Genomic DNA, 19,084 nt, shown 5'->3' with positions numbered 1-19,084 from the left:
TCACTGACTAGTTACAGATCTGATCCTCAGATCCGACTCGGCCACCTTCAACAGACTTTAGCTTGCAGGGTCTAGCTCCTCCCTTACCCATAATCCCCTGCCCTTAGCTCTACCTCCTCAGATCATGTTTGCTGCCCTTAACAAGAGTAGACAGAAAAAAAAAGAAAAGAAAAAATAACCAAGGAAGACTGTGGACTGGCTAGGATGCCCTGCAAGACTGCAGTGGGAAAGCCTGCCCTGGATCTGGAGAACATAGGCAGGTGGTAATGCTTCGTGAAGGTATGAACAGATGTCCATGTTGCAGCCTCCAGGATGTCCCTGGTGGGGACCCCTCTGAGAAAGGCTGCAGAGGTGGCGGTTGCTCTGGTGGAATGTGTCCTGATCCCCTTTGGGGGAGGTTTCCAGTGCTGTCTGTAGCCCAAATGGATGCAGTGTGCTACCCATTTGGAGACTGTAAGGATATGGCCTTGCCCTGTACTCCTCCTGTGAAGCTGACTAGCAAATGATCAGTTTTTCTGAAAGATTTAGTCCTCTCCAGTTAGAATCTGAGCTGTCTGTGTACGTCTAGAGAGTGCAGAATCCTCTCCCCTTGTTTTGTGGGTTAGGGAAAAAGGTGGGCAAATGTATGTACTGGTTGAGAGCCACAATGGACACCACTTTAGTATGACAGATGGGTTAGTCCTGAGTGAGACCATGTCAGCACAGAAAATGATGAAGGGATCTACAGCCATGAGTGATTGCAGCTCTGATACTCTTCTAGCTGAAGTGATGACCAGAAGCAAGACTGTTTTCCAAGAGAGAAATTTTAACTCTGCTGAAGCTGCAGGTTCAAAGGGAGGTAGGGGGAGCTTTTCCAACACAAAGTTAAGGTCCAAAGCTGGGGTAGGAGCTCTTCTGGGTGCACTTAAGTTGTTAGCTCCTCTTAGGAACTGTTTGATGACAGGGTGTGAGAAGAGACGAGGCTCTGTGCTGTAATGAGCAGAGATGGTAGCGGCATGAATTTTATAACAGAAGGGAGAAGGGAAGGACAGACCCCTGTGTCGTAAGTCTGCCAGGTAATCCAGGATGAGAGGTAGGGAGGGTTGTGCCGTTCCAGCTCCCTTAGCCTAGATCCAGGTGCAAAACCTTTTCCACTTGTCAGCATAGGATTTCCTAGTGCTGGGGTGTCTGGCCTCATGTATAACCATCTAGGACTTGTTTACTTAGGCTGGCAGCTGGAGGGGTGGTCAGGGAATAAGCCAGACTGCCAGGTTGAGGGTCTGCAATTGGGGATGCATGAATTCTCCATTCCCCTGGGTCAGGAGTGCTGGGATCTGAGGTAGGTGCCATGGTGGCAGGGGTGACAGGCTGCACAGCAGTGGGTACAAGTGCTGGCATGGTCAGTCTGGGGCAATCAGGATTGTCCTTGGTTTTTCCTCCCTTATTTTGAGCAGTACCCTAGATATGAGTGGTAGAGGGGGAAATGCATAGACCAAGAGGTTTACCCACTGAAAGGATAAAGCATCCACTTTCCAGGCCTTGCTGTGAGGTTCCCTGGTGCAGAGTTTTCTGATCTGATGATTGCAGTGGAAGGCAAAGAGGTCCACCTTCGGGGTGCCCCATTTCTGGGTTAAAAGGGAGAAGGTTCTGTAATCCAGCTGCCACTCGTGTGGGTCTAGCAGGTTTCTGCTTAAGCTGTCTGCCAGAGAGTTTAGAGAGCCTGGCAGGAATTGTGCTAGCAGGTGTCACTGCATGGCTGAGGCCATGTGCCAAAGGGTCATGGCGAGCCTACAGAGAGGATAAGAGTGAGTCTCTCCCTGTTTGTTAATATACAACATCACTGTCTGTTTTGATCAGTAGAGGCCCCGGGGAGAGAAGGGGTCTGAAGGCTGTCAGGGCATGCTAAACAGCTAACATCTCTTTTTGGTTAATGTGCAGATGTATTTGATTTGGGCTCCAATGGCCCTGAATGCACCTGCTGTCCAGGTGTGCACCCCAAGCATAGTCTGTTGCATTTGTGGTGAAGGTCTGGGTGGCGTGAGGTTGTCAGAAGGAAAGTCCCTTGTTCTGGTTGCAAGCTGCTGCCCACCAAAGAAAATCTTTCCTTAGACAAGGTATCACTGGTATGAGAATTTCCAGGTCTTGAGTGTTGACACCAAAGGCTTTTTAGGTACCATTGTAGTTTCCTCATAGGTTAGTACTAGGCTATCAGCCCTAGGGCCTATACAAACCTAGCCATAATTGCCTGGCTATTTCTTCCCACAGTATTTAATTCCCTGTATGTGTAGGTAGGCCTCTTTTAGGTCTAGGGTGGCTAACCAGGCATCCTTGGAAAGCATTGTAGAAGCTGCTGGAGGGTGAGCATTTTGAATTTTGGTATCACCAGAAAGGTGTTTAGAATGGATGTATCGTGGATGGGGTGCCATGTGCCCTATTTTCTTGGTATCAGGAAGAGTCTGGATTAGAAACCTTGGCCTATCTGTTCTGCAGGAACATGCTGTATTGCCCTCATGAAGAGCAGGGAAAGGACTTGCTTTTTGGCCTCTGCCCACTGGTTTGGAGGAAGATCTGGGAAAGGTTGGGGGAGTGTGGAAATAAAATTTGTATCCCTGGGACACTGTGTTGAGGACCCATCAGTCGTTGGTAATAGTGGGCCAGTTGCTTGCGTGGAAGGAGAGTTTTCCTCCTAAGGGCACAAGCAGGTGGGCATAGGTAAGGGATGTGAAAAATTAATTATCAAGGTGCTGCTTACTGTGATGGATCCGAAGTCTTCTTAAGACACTAAGGTCTTGCTGGCTGGATTCTGCTGAAATCAAAGTCTAGTTATCACAGTCTGTTGCCCACAGAAACTTGCAGAATATACACTGATGCAGCACCAAACTGTCACGTATACACTGATGCAGTAATTAATAAATAACTTTTTAGAACAAACTACACGTACTACTGTTGCAGCTTTAGTTACATTGTACCACTTTTTACTTCTCGTTCAGCATAAATAACTTTCCTGTACAAAATACCTTTCCCAACAATTTAATTTGCTATAGTCTCTTTATAGTGGTTTTATATCCTGTTTTCTCCTTAGTATTCTATTTTGGTCTTTGTATGAAAACCTCTGTTTGCTGGTGTTTGCAGAAAAATATGTTTTCATCCTGTAGAGAAACAATGCTGATTTTGTGCAAATGGTGACTTGATGAAAGCATATCCATTCAAACTTTCCTTGCTTAACAGTGTCATATGATTGAAACACGTATAGACTGTCTTCCTGTTGTCCATTCTTTAAGGAAACAGGTTAGCTTTCTTACAGACAATGTGAAATGCATAATCATGTTTTTTTTTAAGAGGTCAGCTTTCTTTCTGATAGTGTTAAATGCATACAGACTCTGTAAGAAAACATGTTCATTAAGCAAATTCCTTATTTTCCAAGCCGCAGCCATTTAATATGGATGCTAATCACATATTGCTAAACTCTACTTCTACATTTAAGCAAGCTTTATTTTATTCCTATTTGTAACATAATTACTTTCAACCTTTTATTCACTGTTAAATACACTCTAACAAATCCCCCTTTTTATTTTTTACAGAAAACACATTAAGAAACAAAATCTTTAGTCTTCTGATACAAGTCAAAATAAAATTTTACATAATTACTCTACAATGATATCAAGTATTACTACCAAAACTGAATGTATTTAACAACTTTTTCTTTTGCACAGCATTCTGTGAAAATATTTAATCAGTTATGTGCTGTGTCTGCTCTAGTTTTATTTTTTAAATTGATTAATTTATTCTTTTGCAATCACAGAACTTCAGGTACTTTTCTGTTACCAGGGCAACACTGTTAACTCTAACAAACAGATAATGCTGTTACTAAAGGTGGGAAAAAGCTGAACTGCGTTTCTATTCAGAAACACATACTCCGTTGTTTCTTACTGTTAAAGAACAAACTTCCCAAAGACATAAGCTTTCCTGGAAAATGATAGACTAGTAATGGAAACAAACTATATTTACTTATTAATCATAGTCTGCTTAGCTTTTCCGTCAAATAGTTATCTACCCCTTTTTTAGCCAGACATTTTTTCAAACGTTATAAAGAAATCAACATATTAGCAGTAGGATTTCACCGAGCAGTGTACATTCTGATGGTTTTTAGTTAGGTATTTTTTTGGTTTGTTTGTTTTACGCATACGTCCCAACTGCCTAGAAATACAGAATGTCCACTTTTGGCCTTATATATCAGTCTGCTCCTAATAACATTTGTGGCACTTAACTGAATACTACAGTTATGAAACAATGATAGTTTGTTTGTAGACGTCATATCCTTCAGCAAATGCATGCTAATGCAAACTCTGTCATTCTGGCAACTTCATAAGTGTATAGGAGCAACATTTAACCATGTCATATGTGTATTAATCTCTGCAGTTATAGTATACTTACTGTACGCAAGTTATTTCTCACTTAGCATAAAGTGTTAATGCAGAAGCGTAGTCATACGTATGCATGCTGTCATAACGTTGAAAAACACTGTTAGCCCAGGGCATCTTTCTCAATCAATCAGGGACACATATTTCACCAGAATCATACAAATCCAAAGAAAATCATGGACACTTAAAATATTAATACTACTAAGACAAGACAATGGTAGAATAAGCAATTGTGAAGTGATATACATTTGCTGAAGAAACTAAGTCTATAATTCTTATTGTCAAAAACAAAACAAAATGTTGTTTTCCGATGTTGGGCTGAATAAGCGAATGTGAACTGATAAACATTTGCTGAAGTAAAATAAGTCTATAATTCTTATTGTCAAAAAAAATTGCTATTTTCCAATGTTGGGCTGATTACAGAAACCGTAAAACCGCTCATTAACAGTGTTGCCCTGATAATGGAAAAGTACCGAATTTCATGTATGACTTAGAACTGTTTTAAGAACTGCGGTGGTGGTGCTGCGATAGCGTTGTTGCCTCACATTAAGACGTTGCCCTGTTCGATTCTCAGCTAGAGCGTCTTCTGTGTGGAGACATGCATGAATGGGCGTACCTTCGTTGAAGGTTGTGTGTCAGGGCCGGCAACTCGGCACGTAAAAATCTACTGCCGATCATTAGCGAACCGGAGTTCCGCTGTGGCGACCCCTAACCAGGAAAAGCCGAAAGACACAACAACTTAGAACTTTTTATTAACTCTTTGCAACTGCTGAATTAACTATTTACTTTTATTAATCATTTTATACCAAAAGATTAAAAATAGACCAATATCTGTAAGAGACAAAAACTATGTGCTACTGCAAGCATTTATACACTGGTGAAAATATACAGTTTCAATGTCATTTAACCATAACATTGTGGTCATATTTCTGAACTGCCCATTAACACCTTGGTTGACAGTGAAGTGAACATATTAAACACCTTGGTAAAGTACTGAACTGGGCTTAGATAATAAATATTTGAATGTAATTATTTCAGTATATTTAATACTTGAGAATTAAAAAAAAAACATGATTTATACACTAAAGAATGCTACGTACATATTAGTCCATTAGCTGTACGAGTACAATATGTTAATATAATTTTCCTCTAACTGGGGTAACCAATACTAGTACAGATAAAATGATGATCCAAAAAACAGTGACAAAATTACAACTTGACAAATTACTTTTGAACTTGTTACTTTACAATGTGCCCTATATACAGTATATATCTACACAGACTGTATGCTACTCATGCATTTCAATCTAGTAAGTACCCTGGAAACATTTTTTTAAATCTCATTTGTACTGAATCCTTTTCTTTTTGTACATACAAAGACCGTAAAGTACATTTAGTCTAATCTACGAATTTAGGAACATTAACATCAAGCAAAATTTTGGGAAATTCTTATGTCTCTTTAGAAGTATCTAGTGGAATTGCCACCAGAGGCAACTACATACCCAGCAATTAGAAACATTCATGCTTTTTGCATACCAACACTGTCTTGCCAAAAACATATACAAAAAAATAGTGATCATTCTTGCTCAATTTTTACATATCTTTACTCTCTCTTGTATAGCTTTAATAAAGCAATGTTAAACCATCTCTTGTACAGCTTTATAGTTTAACAGGTTATAAATATAATTTAATACTAAAGAATAAAATATCTTGGCCTGTCAGGTATAATCTGTTTTTCCCTCCCCCTAAAAGAGTACTGTTAAGAAGGAATAAGATATTATTTCTTCCTGTAGCTTTATTATAGACCCTTTTGCAATACTGCTCACACAGTCAGTGTAAAACTGAAAAAGAATCCCTCCCTTATAGCACTGCAGTATTGTTTAATTGCATTATAATGTATGTATCAGCCCATCACTTTGGTTATACATTTGCTTTATTATGTTACTAACAAATTATGGACCTTTGTCTGATTTGATAATTTTTTTTATAAAGCTTTTGCTGTTTACCCCCCTGCATAATTGATTTGAACTGTATGTATATTATGGCCCATTTGCTGGCTATACTTGATGTAATTAAGGTTTTTTACTTTTAACCTTCACCTGCAAACAGATCAGTGACAATTGTGATGTTTTATTACAATTACCAAATAGTGTTGCATGTGAACATTTAACAATTATGTTTAAATAACAATAATGTTTTAGAAAAACTCAAGCCACTTGTCTGGAAATCAGTCTTGTTTTTTTACCTTATCTGCTCAATATTTCCTGTAACTCTTATCCAGTCTGGGAAGGTCTAAGCTCACATTTTAGACTCTGCAGACTATAGTTAAGCCTTTTAGCATCTTTCCTTTAATCATCCGTTAATACATTTGCAATTTGATAGTAAAATGCAGTTATAAAACACTTAGAATTATAATAAGTATTTGTGATTTGCATAACTATGCATTTATACTACATAAATAAACATTTTACAATTAGCTTACGTATTTTGTTAACTTGGATTTCAATATTTTTTTTTATTTAACTGCCCTGCCATTCAATTTACAAAGACTGCTTGACTAACACCATCTGTGATTTTATTTCTTTTTAAAATTCAGAACTTTAACTGCTTGGTGTGGTGTTACTATACAATTATAAAAAAAATTGTAAAAAACAAAATAGATATTAACTTAACTAGCACGTGTTTATATTTACATACATTTGCTGTTGTCTGCCTTTTCTCTTGTGCATTTTAAAGGACCACTACGGGCAAATGAAGAAAACATATATTTTTATCTTGCCATGATTTGCTACACCTCCCAAAGCTGCCTGCAGCAAAATAAGTACTCATTTCTAATTTTATTTTGTTTTTACTCTTGTCTGCCCTCATGGAGGCAGAAATCGTGATTCCTTTGGAAAGCTAAATCTGTCCCATAATGCACAGACTGTGAGCACAAATAGCCCTACCATTTGTTGTCAAACTAGACTTTCATTCACTTAGAATGGAACACCAGAAAAAAACTGTCAAGTCTGAGAGTCTGCAGCTCATGTGTCATTGACTGGTATGCGCTGAGTTTTACAAATGTTCCTACTGATGTACTACACATTCTCTGAAAGAAACTTGCAAAAGTGTCAACAAATTACTGAGATAAACAAGACGTTTCACAAGGAGCAATTTTGCAAGTTTCAGTTCCTGACCAGGTTACTCCTCTCATCCTTCAGTGGGCTACAGTCTCACATTTCCAGCTTTGCTAGATTCAACTATTTAGTCAGCTTTGCATGACAATAGACATCATAAAATAGCCTGGTGTGCCACTGAATCTGTTCCCTTGTATGTCTCTTCACTTCTAAATAGCATTTCCCAGGAATTAAAAAAACAAAAACAAAAAAACAAACGCATCAGTCCAGAGTTTAGGCCAGTCTATCCATTTTTTTAAAATGTGCACAGTAAAATATTCAGCTTGTAATGCATTTTGGTTGCTAACATGGTTATCTTTACATATCAATTCTCTTATAGTATAACCTGAACTTATGGTATTTAATGTTAAATTTTACAACAGTTCTCACTTTCTTAACAATGACCTCCCAAGCCTCTGATGTGACCTAGTACTTTTTCTTACTATTGCTTTATGTAGTTTGTCTTAGTTGTATACTTGTAGCGTGTTTCTCATCATCTCCGCAACAGACTCCTGGATAAAACTTCCAAAGCAGATACTTGTATTGAAAGACTACCAGCAGCTGTAGCAGTGATACCACACTGCAAAAAGTACAGTTTTGTACCTACCATAAATGTAGATGTTCGAGTGCTAATACAGCTGCAGTCATAACAGATGGGTTCTCCTGCCGTCAGGCGGGTCCTCGGTCGGCCGAATTCCAAAGTCTAGGTCCGGCGTCGGTTGTCGTCGCTTCTTCCCTGACGTCAATGCGACAGGGGTATAAAAGAACCAGCCGACGCCATGTTCTTCAGTTTTTCTTGCCCCAGATGTCAGGTGCCCCCAGAAGGAAGGCAATACATAAAATTATGAAGTAATGCAATGCAATATAATAAAAAAAAAAAAACAGTAGTTGCAAGCAAATACACCATAAAAGAATACCCCTAGAGGGGAAGGAGGGAGGGAAACCTGGACTGCAGCTGTATTTGCACTCAAACATCTACATTTATGGTAGGTACAAAACTGTACTATGTTCATCGTGCATACAGCTGCAGTCATAACAGATGGGTAGAATCCCAAAGCTAAGAAAGGGGTGGTAGGCACTAGGTGGAACTAGGAAGAGCCAAAATGCCCTGCAAGACTGCAGTGGCAAAGCCTGCTCTAGATTTTGAGTATAATGGTAGGTTGTAGTGTTTGGAGAAGGTATGCACAGAACTCCAAGTGGCTGTTTCCAAGATATCCTTGGTAGGAACTCCTCTGAGGAAGGCTGCAGAGGTGGCTGTGGCCCTGGTGGAATGAGTTCTAATACCTGTAGGAACAGTTTTGCCATGAAAGGAATAGCAAAAGTGTATGCAGTGGGCTATCCATTTTGAGATTGTCTGCTTGGAAATTGGCTTTCCTGGAGCTCCTACTGCATAGGCCACAAAGAACTGTTCTGATTTTCTGAAAGGTTTTGTTATGTTCAAATAATAACGCAGTTGCCTGTGGATGTCCAAGGAATGTAGTAATCTCTCCCCTTTGTTTTGAGGATTGGGATAAAAAGTAGGTAAATGTATGGCCTGATTTAAAGCTACCCTGGATACCACTTTAGGCATAAAGGAAGGGTTGGTTCGTAATGAAACTCTGTCCTGAGGGAAGATGATAAAAAGCTGGACAGCCATGAGGGCCTGAAGTTCTGAAACTCTACGAGCTGAAGTGATAGCCAGAAGGAAAGCTGTTTTCCAGGACAAATATTGCAAATCTGATGAAGCAGCTGGCTCAAAAGGAGGCAAAGTCAGTTTTTCCAGAATGAAATTTAGATCCCAAGCAGGTATTGGTTGTTTCCTTGGAGGTCTTAAATTCTTAGCCCCTCTGAGGAACTGTCTTAAAAGACGGTGAGAGAATAAAGGAGGATCCGTGTTGTATTCTGCAGAAATGGCTGAGGCATGGATTTTGATGGAGGAGAACGAAAGTCCACTGCTTAGTAGTTCAGTCAAATATTGTAGTATTTGAGGTAAATTCAGTTTTCCAGGGTTCTGGCCCTTTTTCTCATTCCAGACACAAAAACGTTTCCATTTTGCATAGTAAGCTTTTCTAGTTGATGGCCTTCTGGCCTCCAAAATGACATCCTGCACCTCCTTGGAGAGTAGGGCCTGCTGTGATGCTAAGGAATCTTCCATGCGGCTAGACTGAATGTTTTTAGCTGACTGTGAAGAGTTTTGAAGCTGTGCTGAGTCAGAAGAAGAGGCATTAGAGGCAGGGTCCATGGAGGGGAATGAGTCAGGCTCCTCAGGAGTGGGTACCAGTGTTGCCTTGGCCAGTCCGGAGCAATGAGGATCATCTTTGGTCTGTCTGCTCTGGTCTTCAATAGGACTTTAGGCAGCAGAGGAAGAGGCGGGAAGGCATAAACTGTCATTGATGTCCAGCTGAAAGAGAGAGCGTCCACTCTCCAGGTCTTTGGGTGGAAGGTCCTTGAGCAGAATTTTGTCAATTGATGACTTTTGTGGGAGGCAAAGAGATCTATGTCTGGCCTTCCCCATTCTTGGATTATTTCTGTAAAAACTTTTGGATGCAACATCCATTCGTGTGGATCTGTCATATTCCTGCTTAGGTTGCCTGCCAGCTTGTTTTCCTTGCCTGGCAAGTACTGTGCTTGTAGTTCCATTTGTAAGTCCATGGCCATGTTCCAAAGTGATATGGCCAGTCTGCATAGGGGATAGGAATGTGTTCCTCCCTGCTTGTTTATGTACCACATAACTGTGGTGTTGTCCGTTCTTATCAATAGTTGACCTGGTTGTAGAAGGTCCTTGAAAGCTATAATAGCATTTATTACTGCTAGCATTTCTTTTTGATTGATGTGAAAGTGCTTTTCTTTTTGGGATCATTTGCCCTGAAAGCACCTGTCTGTCATGTGCGCCCCCCAGGCGTAGTCCGAGGCGTCTGTTGTGATGACTTGATTTGCTTGAGGCTTGCTGAATGGAAGACCTGTGTTTGCTTGACATGCTTGAGCCCACCACAGAAATTCCTTTTGCAGACATGGAAGTAGTGGTATTATTGTTTCCAAACTGTGGCTGTGTTGAGACCATATGTTTTTTAGGTACAATTGTAGTTTTCTCATATGTAGCTTTGCACATGGGATTAGCAAGATGCAAGATGCCATGAATCCCAGAGCCTGCAGGATTTTCCTTGCAGTCAGCCTGGTGCAATTTGCCAGTGTGCTTCTCTGGCATGAGGTAGGCCATCTGGGTGTTTGTGTCCAAATAGGCACCCAGGAAAATTATATTTCGAGAGGGTATTAGCCTTGATTTCTCTTTGTTGACTGTGTATCCCAGAAAGTTTAATAACAGTATTACATAAGCCAGATGTTTCAGAAGAATGTGCTTGCTGCCCGCTTGGATCAGGCAGTCGTCCAAATAAGGGTATATTTGTATCCCTTGAAGTCTGCAGTAGGCAATTACTGATGCCAGGCATTTCGTGAATACTCTGGGCGCAGTAGATAAGCCAAAGGGCACTGCAGAGAATTGATAATGGGTTGAACCTGCAAGAAATTTGAGGTATCTTCTGCAATTTTGTCTGATTGGGACATGCAGGTATGCCTCCTTGAGGTCCAATGTTACCAGCCAAGACTCCTTGCCCAGCATGGGAAGAAGTTTCTGTAGAGTGAGCATCTTGAATTTTGGTACAAGTAGGAATTTGTTTAGGATGGAAAGATCCAAAATAGGTCTCCAATCTTTTCCCTTCCTTGGCACCAGAAATAGCCTGGAATAAAAACCTTGATCTTGTTCGTGTGTAAGTACCTCTTGAATAGCTTTCATGTTTATAAGATCTGAAATTTGCTTTTGTGCCTCTGCCCTTTGATTGTGTGGCAGTTTTGGCATGCCTCTCATTTTTGGAAGGGTATGAAAGTGGAATTTGTAGCCTCTGTTTATAATGTCCAGGATCCATTTGTCCTTTGTGACATGCCAATTTTTTGAGAATAGTGCCAGCTTTCCTCCTAAGGGGGCTGCCATTTGAGACCTGGTTGGCCTGCAAAGGGGAAAGTCATTGGGTTTGCTTTCTGAAAGATTGTGAGTTGTCCTCACCACCTCTTAGTGTAGGAGCTTGCCATTGTCTGCCTCTGTACGATCCTTGCGGTTGCCCTCTGCCCCTTGGGCGCCTGTATCTGCCTCTTTGGGGTCTGTCTGTGGCAGGAAAGGACCAGTTTTTGGAAGGCCAATTTCTACTAAAACGTGGTGGTTGAACCTGCAGAAATTCTTTCACATTTTGCACTGATTTAGCTTTTTCCTCCATTTTTCGTAATACTTCCTCAGCATTTGCCCCAAATAGTACATCCTTTTGAAGAGGGGCGTCTAGTCATTTAGCTTTGACATGATCAGGCAAGGTTTGTTCCTTGAGCCAAGCATGCCTGCGTATGACTGAGCCTGTAACAGTAGCTCTACATGAGGCCTCTAGAGCATCACAACCACATTGTAAGGTATGTTTACCCACTTGTTCTGCACTATGCATCAAATCCTGCAACCCCTTCAAGTCTGGTTGTTCAGGTTGTGACATTTTACTTTTCAATTGAGATAACAGAAACTGTTGGTATGTTAGCATATGAAACTGACAGTTTAAGGCCCTCATGGTTAAGGTAGCCGAGGTATATACCTTTTTTCCCCACCTTTCTAAGGATATGGAATCCCTCTCGGAAGGCAATGGATTTTTGGCAATGGAAGCCTTAACTCCCTTGGGTCCCTGTGAGATGGTTTCTAGGTCAGCAGCATGGCTTTTGTAAAGAAATTGGTGTGAGTCAGGAACCCTGTAGTACCTGTCAGGCTTAACTGGAGCTGGAGGTAGAGAGTCCGGGTTAAGGCAGGCCTCCGAGTAAACATCATCTAGGATGTCCAAGACAGGAGGTATAGCCAGAGGCCTGTGCTGGGGTAACAAAAGAAATTCCCTGAGCCTTTTCTTGGAATCTGAATAATCCTGGCCTTCCCAGTGGAAGTGTTCCCTTAAGGTATGCAAAGTTTCCCCAAATGAGAAAACCTCAGGGGGGGATACAGAAGGAATAGACTCCTCTGCATCAGAGACTTCAAAAGGGGAGTAAGCCTGTTCCTGATCATCAGAGTGTTCTGAAATAATGGATCCCTGATCAGAGGAGGGCTGAGAACCTCTGATTAGAGTAATTAAATCCTCAGCCATTTTAAGCATCTGTCTCTTAGGCATGGGGCCTGGAGATGGTCCCTGTGTAACTGGTCTCTTAGGGTGTATGGTTGCTTTAGACTTGGTGAAAGCCTTGATGGAGAAAGAAGAGGAAGGTCTGAAGACACCTTGAGTGGAGGTGGACCTGTCCACATTCTGTGTTTCAACGCCAAGAGTGGCTTCGGTATCTGTAGTCGGGGTGTGGGCCGAGGAGCCTGCGACCTCGGGTACAGGAGACACTGCCAAAGATGTGTCGTCGGTAGTCAGGGGCTGCGTAGGTGCCTCACTGAGAACCGGACCACGTGTAGTCGGCTTTGGCGTGGTGTCGGTAGAGGCTGCGGACCTCGAGTGTCAGTCCTTGTCTTTGCGTTTTTTAGACAAAACCGGTGTCGGAGTATCCGACGACATGGTATAGTTAAATGCTTTCCCAAAAAAATGCTGGGCGAACTCCGCCCGACGCTTAATAGTGCGTTTGTTGAATGTAGCACAACAGTGACAGACCGAGACGTCGTGGTCTGGGCCTAAACAAGGTATACAGAGGGAATGGAAATCCTTATGCGGTATTTGCTTCCCACAAGAAATACAATTATTAACTTTGTCTGACATCGGTCTGAGGCAAGAAGAGTTTCCCCAACGGGGTACTTAGCTTTTAAGAAGACTTCGGTTTTCCAAATTTTTCGTAATCTCAGGAGCTGGCCGACCGGCACTTGCGAACTGCTTCTGCTTCGGGCACCGCGCGGCAAGAAAGACTGAAGAACATGGCGTTGGCTGGTTCTTTTATACCCCTGTCGCACTGACGTCAGGGAAGAAGCGACGACAACCGACGCCGGACCTAGACTTTGGAATTCGGCCGACCGAGGACCCACCTGACGGCAGGAGAACTCATCTGGTATGACTGCAGCTGTATGTACGATGAACATCAATGCACTCAAACATAGTACTGACAAACACAGGGGAATGTATATGTCTGAATCAAGCAGTGATGAAATTGCTAGAGACTTCACTGAGCACAATTTTAATCTTAATCTCTCCAGTGCATAATGCATAACATTTGTACCACACACAAAGGCACAACTCCACCTTCCACAAAACAGCTACCCACACCCACACAACTGCTACGGTCCGGTTTCTCCCTGCAGTTATTACAAGCCAAGAATAACACTTTTTAATAAGTACACCTACCAGACAAGTCTGCATAGCATACTTGGTCTACCTGCATCATCGCAGCTTGGCCCCCCCCCCCAGCAACTGCAACATTGCCGGATAAAACCACTGCTATGGTCTGATTTCTCCCTACAGTTATTGCAAGCAGAGAATAACACTTTTTACTAAGCATACCTACCAGACAAGTCTCCATAGCACACTTGGTGTACTTGTATCATCGCAGCTGGGGTTCCTCCCCCCTCCCAGCAACTGCAACATTGCCAGATAAAACCACTGCTACGGTCCAGTTTCTCCTGCATCATCGCAGCTTGGGTCCCTCCAGCAACATTGCCAGATAAAACCACTGCTACGGTCTGGTTTCTCCCTACAGTTATTGCAAGCCGAAAATAACACTTTTTTAATAAGGACACCTACCAGACAAGTCTACATAGCACACTTGGTCTACCTGCATCATCGTAGCTGCCCCCCCCCCCCGCCAACAACTGCACCATTGTCAGATAAAAAGTACAGTTTTATACCTACCATAAATGTAGATGTTCGAGTGTCTTCACTGCTGCAGTCATTACGTTTGGGTTATCCTGCCATCAGGCGGTCCCACAGTCGACCAGAGTTCCAAAGTCTTGGTCAGGTGTCGGTTGCTGTCGCTTCTTCCCTGACGTCAGTGCGCCAGGGGTATATAAGATGCAGCCGACGCCATTTTCTTCAGTTTTTCTTGCCCCAGATGTCAGATGCCCCCAAATAGATAGGCAATACATATTGCTAATAAAACAAACAATAAAGGTAAAAAACAAAACCTTCAGTTACCAGCAAATACACCAGATAGGTAGTATAGGGTTGAAAGATATAGAAAAGTCCCAGCTAAGAAAGAGGGGATAGCAGGGGGGTAACCTGGACAGCAGCAGTGAAGACACTCGAACATCTACATTTATGGTAGGTACAAAACTGTACTATGTTCATTGTGTTTCACTGCTGCAGTCATTACACTTGGGTTGAATCCCAAAGCTGAGTTTGGGTGGCTGATTCTATAGAGGATTTGGGGTGGCTATGAGGCCCTGCAGCACTGCAGTGGCAAAGCCAGCTCTGGATCTAGAATAAAGAGGCAAGTGATAATGCTTGGTAAAGGTGTGCACTGAACTCCAAGTTGCAGCTTCCAAGATTTCTTTGGTAGGTACCCCTCTAAGGTAGGCAGCTGAAGTGGCTGTTGCCCTGGTGGAATGTGGCCTAATGTTACTAGGTACAGGTTTTCCATGCTGTGTGTAGCAGAACCGGATACAGTGTCCAATCCACTTTGGAAAAGCATTTCCCTGTGATCCTGCAGCTTATGCTACAAACAATTGCTCAGTTTTTCTGAAAGCTTTTGTTTTGTCCAAGTAGAAACGTAATTGTCTGTGTATGTCCAAGGAATGCAGAAGTCTCTTCCCTTTATTCTGGGGATTTGGATAAAAAGTTGGCAAGTGAATAGTTTGGTTAAGAGCCACACTGGATACCACCTTAGGCATAAATGAAGGGTTTGTTCTTAAAGAAACCCTGTCTTGGTGAAAAATGATGAAACGCTCCACTGCCATTAGTGCCTGTAACTCTGAGACTCTTCGTGCTGAGGTTATTGCCAGAAGCAGAGCAGTTTTCCATGATACATATTTTAATTCTGTTGAATTGGCTGGCTCAAAAAGAGGTAAAGTTAGTTTTTCCAAGACAAAATTGAGGTCCCAAGTTCGTGTTGGTGCTCTTCGGGGCGGTCTTATGTTTTTAGCCCCTCTGAGGTACTGTTTTAGCAATGGATGAGAGAAAATAGGAGGATCTGTGTTGTAATGAGCAGAGATGGCAGAGGCGTGGATCTTAACGGATGAAAAAGATAGTCCTTTGTCCAGCATCTCAGTTAAGTATTGTAATATTTGAGGAATATTTGGGACAAGAGGGTCAAAGCTTTGAGCCTTGTTCCAAGCACAGAATCTCTTCCACTTTTCTGAATAAGATTTCCTGGTGCTAGACCTCCTGGCCTCCAAAATGACATTCATAACAGCTTTAGAGAGAGGTGTTGTCTGCTTGACTAATGAATCTGCCATGCAGCCAGGTTTAAGGTTTTGAGCTGACTGTGCAGGATCTGATTGTTTTGTTGAGTCAGAAGGTGTGGGGTTTGAGGTAAAATCCATGGTGGGCCTTGAGCGAAATTCTTTAAGATTGGGTACCAGTGCTGGCGTGGCCAGTCTGGGGCAATCAGGATCATCTGTGTTTTTTCTTGTCTGGCTTTTAGGAGTATCTTTGAAAGGAGAGGCAGTGGTGGGAAGGCATAAACTTTTAGGCTTTTCCAGCTGAACGAGAGAGCATCCACTTTCCATGCCTGTGTGCGATAAGCCCTTGTGCAGAATTTTTGTAGTTGGCAATTCATTGGGGAGGCAAAAAGATCTATGTCTGGGCACCCCCATTTTTGCGTTATCATGCTGAAAACTTGTGGATTTAATTTCCACTCGTGAGGATCCATGATGTTTCTGCTTAAGTCGTTTGCCAGAGTATTTTTCTTTCCTGGCAGGAATTGTGCTTGTAGATGAACTTGATAGGTTAGAGCTGTGTTCTGCAAGGTCATGGCTTGTCTGCATAGGGGTTAAGAATGAGTGCCCCCTTGCTTGTTTATGCACCACATAACTGTGGTGTTGTCTGTCTTTAATAATAGTTGTCCTGGATGCAGAGGGTCCTTGAAAGCTGTTAGGGCATTTTGTACAGCCAACATCTCTTTTTGATTGATGTGAAGATGCATTTGGTCTGCGATCCACTTGCCCTGAATACATTTTCCTGCCATGTGTGCTCCCCAGGCGTAATCCGAAGCATCTGTTGTCAGTGTCTGCCTGGCTGTGGTAGAGTGAAAGGCTGTCCCTTGTTGAGGTGACATGCCTGCGCCCACCATCGAAACTCCTGTTGTAGGCAGGGAATTAGTGGTATTACTGCTTCCAAACTGTGACGGTGTTGAGTCCAATCACTTTTTAGGTACCATTGTAATTTCCTCATATGCAGTCTGGCATATGGAATTAGTAGTATGCAGGATGCCATGAATCCCAAAGCCTGCAGAATTTTTCTTGCAGGGAGTTGGGTTTTTGTTGCCATCAATTGAAAGTACTGAGTCAGTTGTCCTTGCTTGTCTGGCGTGAGATAAGCCATCTGGGCCATTGTATTTAAGCTGGCACACAGGAATATTATCTCTTGTGAGGGCACCAGTTTTGACTTATTTTCGTTTACTATATACCCTAGGCAAATTAGCAACTTTTTTACAAACCCCAGATGCTTTAGAAGAATGTCCTTGCTCTCTGTTTGAATAAGGCAGTCGTCCAGGTATGGATAAATTTGAATTCCTTTTTGTATGCAAAATGCAATTACTGGTGCCAGGCACTTTGTGAAGACCCTGGGCGCAGTAGATAAGCCAAAGGGCAGTGCAGAGAATTGGTAATGCATTGAACCAGCTATGTATCTGAGGTATCTTCTGCAATTTTGTCTGATTGGATCTCAAAGAGGCATACCTGCATGTCCCCAAGTAACAAGCCAAGCCTTCTTGCCCAACATGGGAAGAAGCTGCTGTAGTGTCAACATTTTGAATTTCGGAACATCCAGGTAAGTATTTAGAGTAGAAAGGTCTAGTATGGGTCTCCAGGCTTTGTCCTTTCTGGGGACCAGGAAAAGTCTTGAGTAAAATCCTTGTCCTTGTTCCTGTTGTGGCACTTTTTGAATAGCTCTCATGTCCATGAGGGCTGTAATTTGTTTTTGTGCCTCTGCCCATTGATTCTGTGGCAGGTCTGACATTCCTTTTAGCCTTGGTAGAGTGTGAAAGTGGAACCTGTAACCTTGAGACACAATATTCAGAACCCATTTGTCTTGGGTGATTATATGCCACTTTTGAGAAAAAAGTGCTAGTTTTCCCCCTAAGGGAGCTGCCAAAAGGTGCGTGCTTGGCATTCGAAGGGGGAAGTCATTGGGACCGTTTCCTGTAAGGTTGTGACTTGTCTTCACCTCCTTTTGGGGTTGAAGCACCCCACCGTCGTGATCTGTAAGAGCCTTGGGGCTGAGATCTGCCCTTTGGGCATCTGTATCTGCCTCTTTGTGGTCTGTCTGACACTGGAAAGGACCAATTCTTTGAAGGCCAATTTCTGCTAAATCGAGGTGGTTGTACCTGTAAGAAATCTTTCACTGTTTGCATAGATTTTGCCTTATCCTCCATTTTCTTTAATACCTCTTCTGCCCTAACACCAAATAAAATATCCAGCTTTAAAGGAGCATCCAATAATTTAGCCTTAAAATGATCAGGTAAACCTTGTTCTTTTAAATAAGCATACCTTCAAATCACAGATCCTGTAACTGCTGCTCTACAAGAAGCCTCTAATGAATCAAAACCACACTGTAGAGTATGTTTTCCCACTTGCTCAGCTGCATGTAATAAATCCTGCATTTCCTTATAGTCAGGATGTTTTGAACTTGTAATCATTTTCTGTTTTAACAGAGACATTAAATATTGTTGGTACTTAAGCATGTGAAACTGGCAATTTAAAGCTCTCACTGCTAAAGTTGCAGAAGTATAAACTTTCTTCCCCCATCTGTCTAATGTGCTAGAATCCCTGTCAGAGGGAACTGGAATTTTAGCCGTGGAAGCCTTTACCCCTTTGGGACCCTGGGAAATAGTTTCTGGGTCAGCAACAGGGTTTTTATAAAGAAATTTGTGAGTCAGGGACTCTGTAGTACCTGTCTGGCTTGACTGGAGCAGGGGGTAAAGAATCTGGGTTTAAACTGGATTCAGAGAACACATCATCCACAATATCTAACACTGGCGGAATAGCAAGGGGCCTGTGCTGAGGCAATAAAAGAAAGTCTCTGAGCTTTTTCTTGGATTCTGAGTAATCCTGGCCCTCCCAATGGAAATGCTCCCTCGTGGTATGTAAAGTTTCCCCAAAAGAATAATCCTCAGGAGGAGAGGCTGAAGGAATTGATTCTTCAGCATCAGAGTCCTCATAGGGGGGTAAAGAGTATCCCTGGTCTGAAGAGGAATCAGAAGAAATGGAAACCTGGTCAGAGGAATCATAGTCTGTATCCTGCCTAGGCCTTTTATCAGGAGGGGGACGTGCATCCCTCATCAGAGTAATTAAGTCTTTGGCCATTTTGAGCATCTGTTTTTTAGGCATGGAGGCCTGTCCAGGTGAATGCTGTACTTGCTTCTTTGTCTTTAATGGAGGTTTAGACTTGGCTGTAGTTTTTA

General features: G+C 42.3%; 1 protein-coding gene across 1 annotated transcript in view; it reads right to left on the bottom strand.

Moving 5' to 3' along the window:
- SAMHD1 (SAM and HD domain containing deoxynucleoside triphosphate triphosphohydrolase 1) overlaps nucleotides 1-19,084 on the bottom strand; it is a gene marked incomplete in the record, with an annotated part of 1,343,678 nt that overhangs the window by 611,739 nt on the left and 712,855 nt on the right.

Source organism: Protopterus annectens, chromosome 12.part0, assembly GCF_019279795.1.
Source record: "Protopterus annectens isolate FY-2018-M chromosome 12.part0, PAN1.0, whole genome shotgun sequence".
Taxonomy (NCBI): domain Eukaryota; kingdom Metazoa; phylum Chordata; order Ceratodontiformes; family Protopteridae; genus Protopterus; species Protopterus annectens.
The sequence above is the reverse complement of the archived record's forward strand: the minus strand, read 5'-3'. Positions and strand labels throughout refer to the sequence as shown.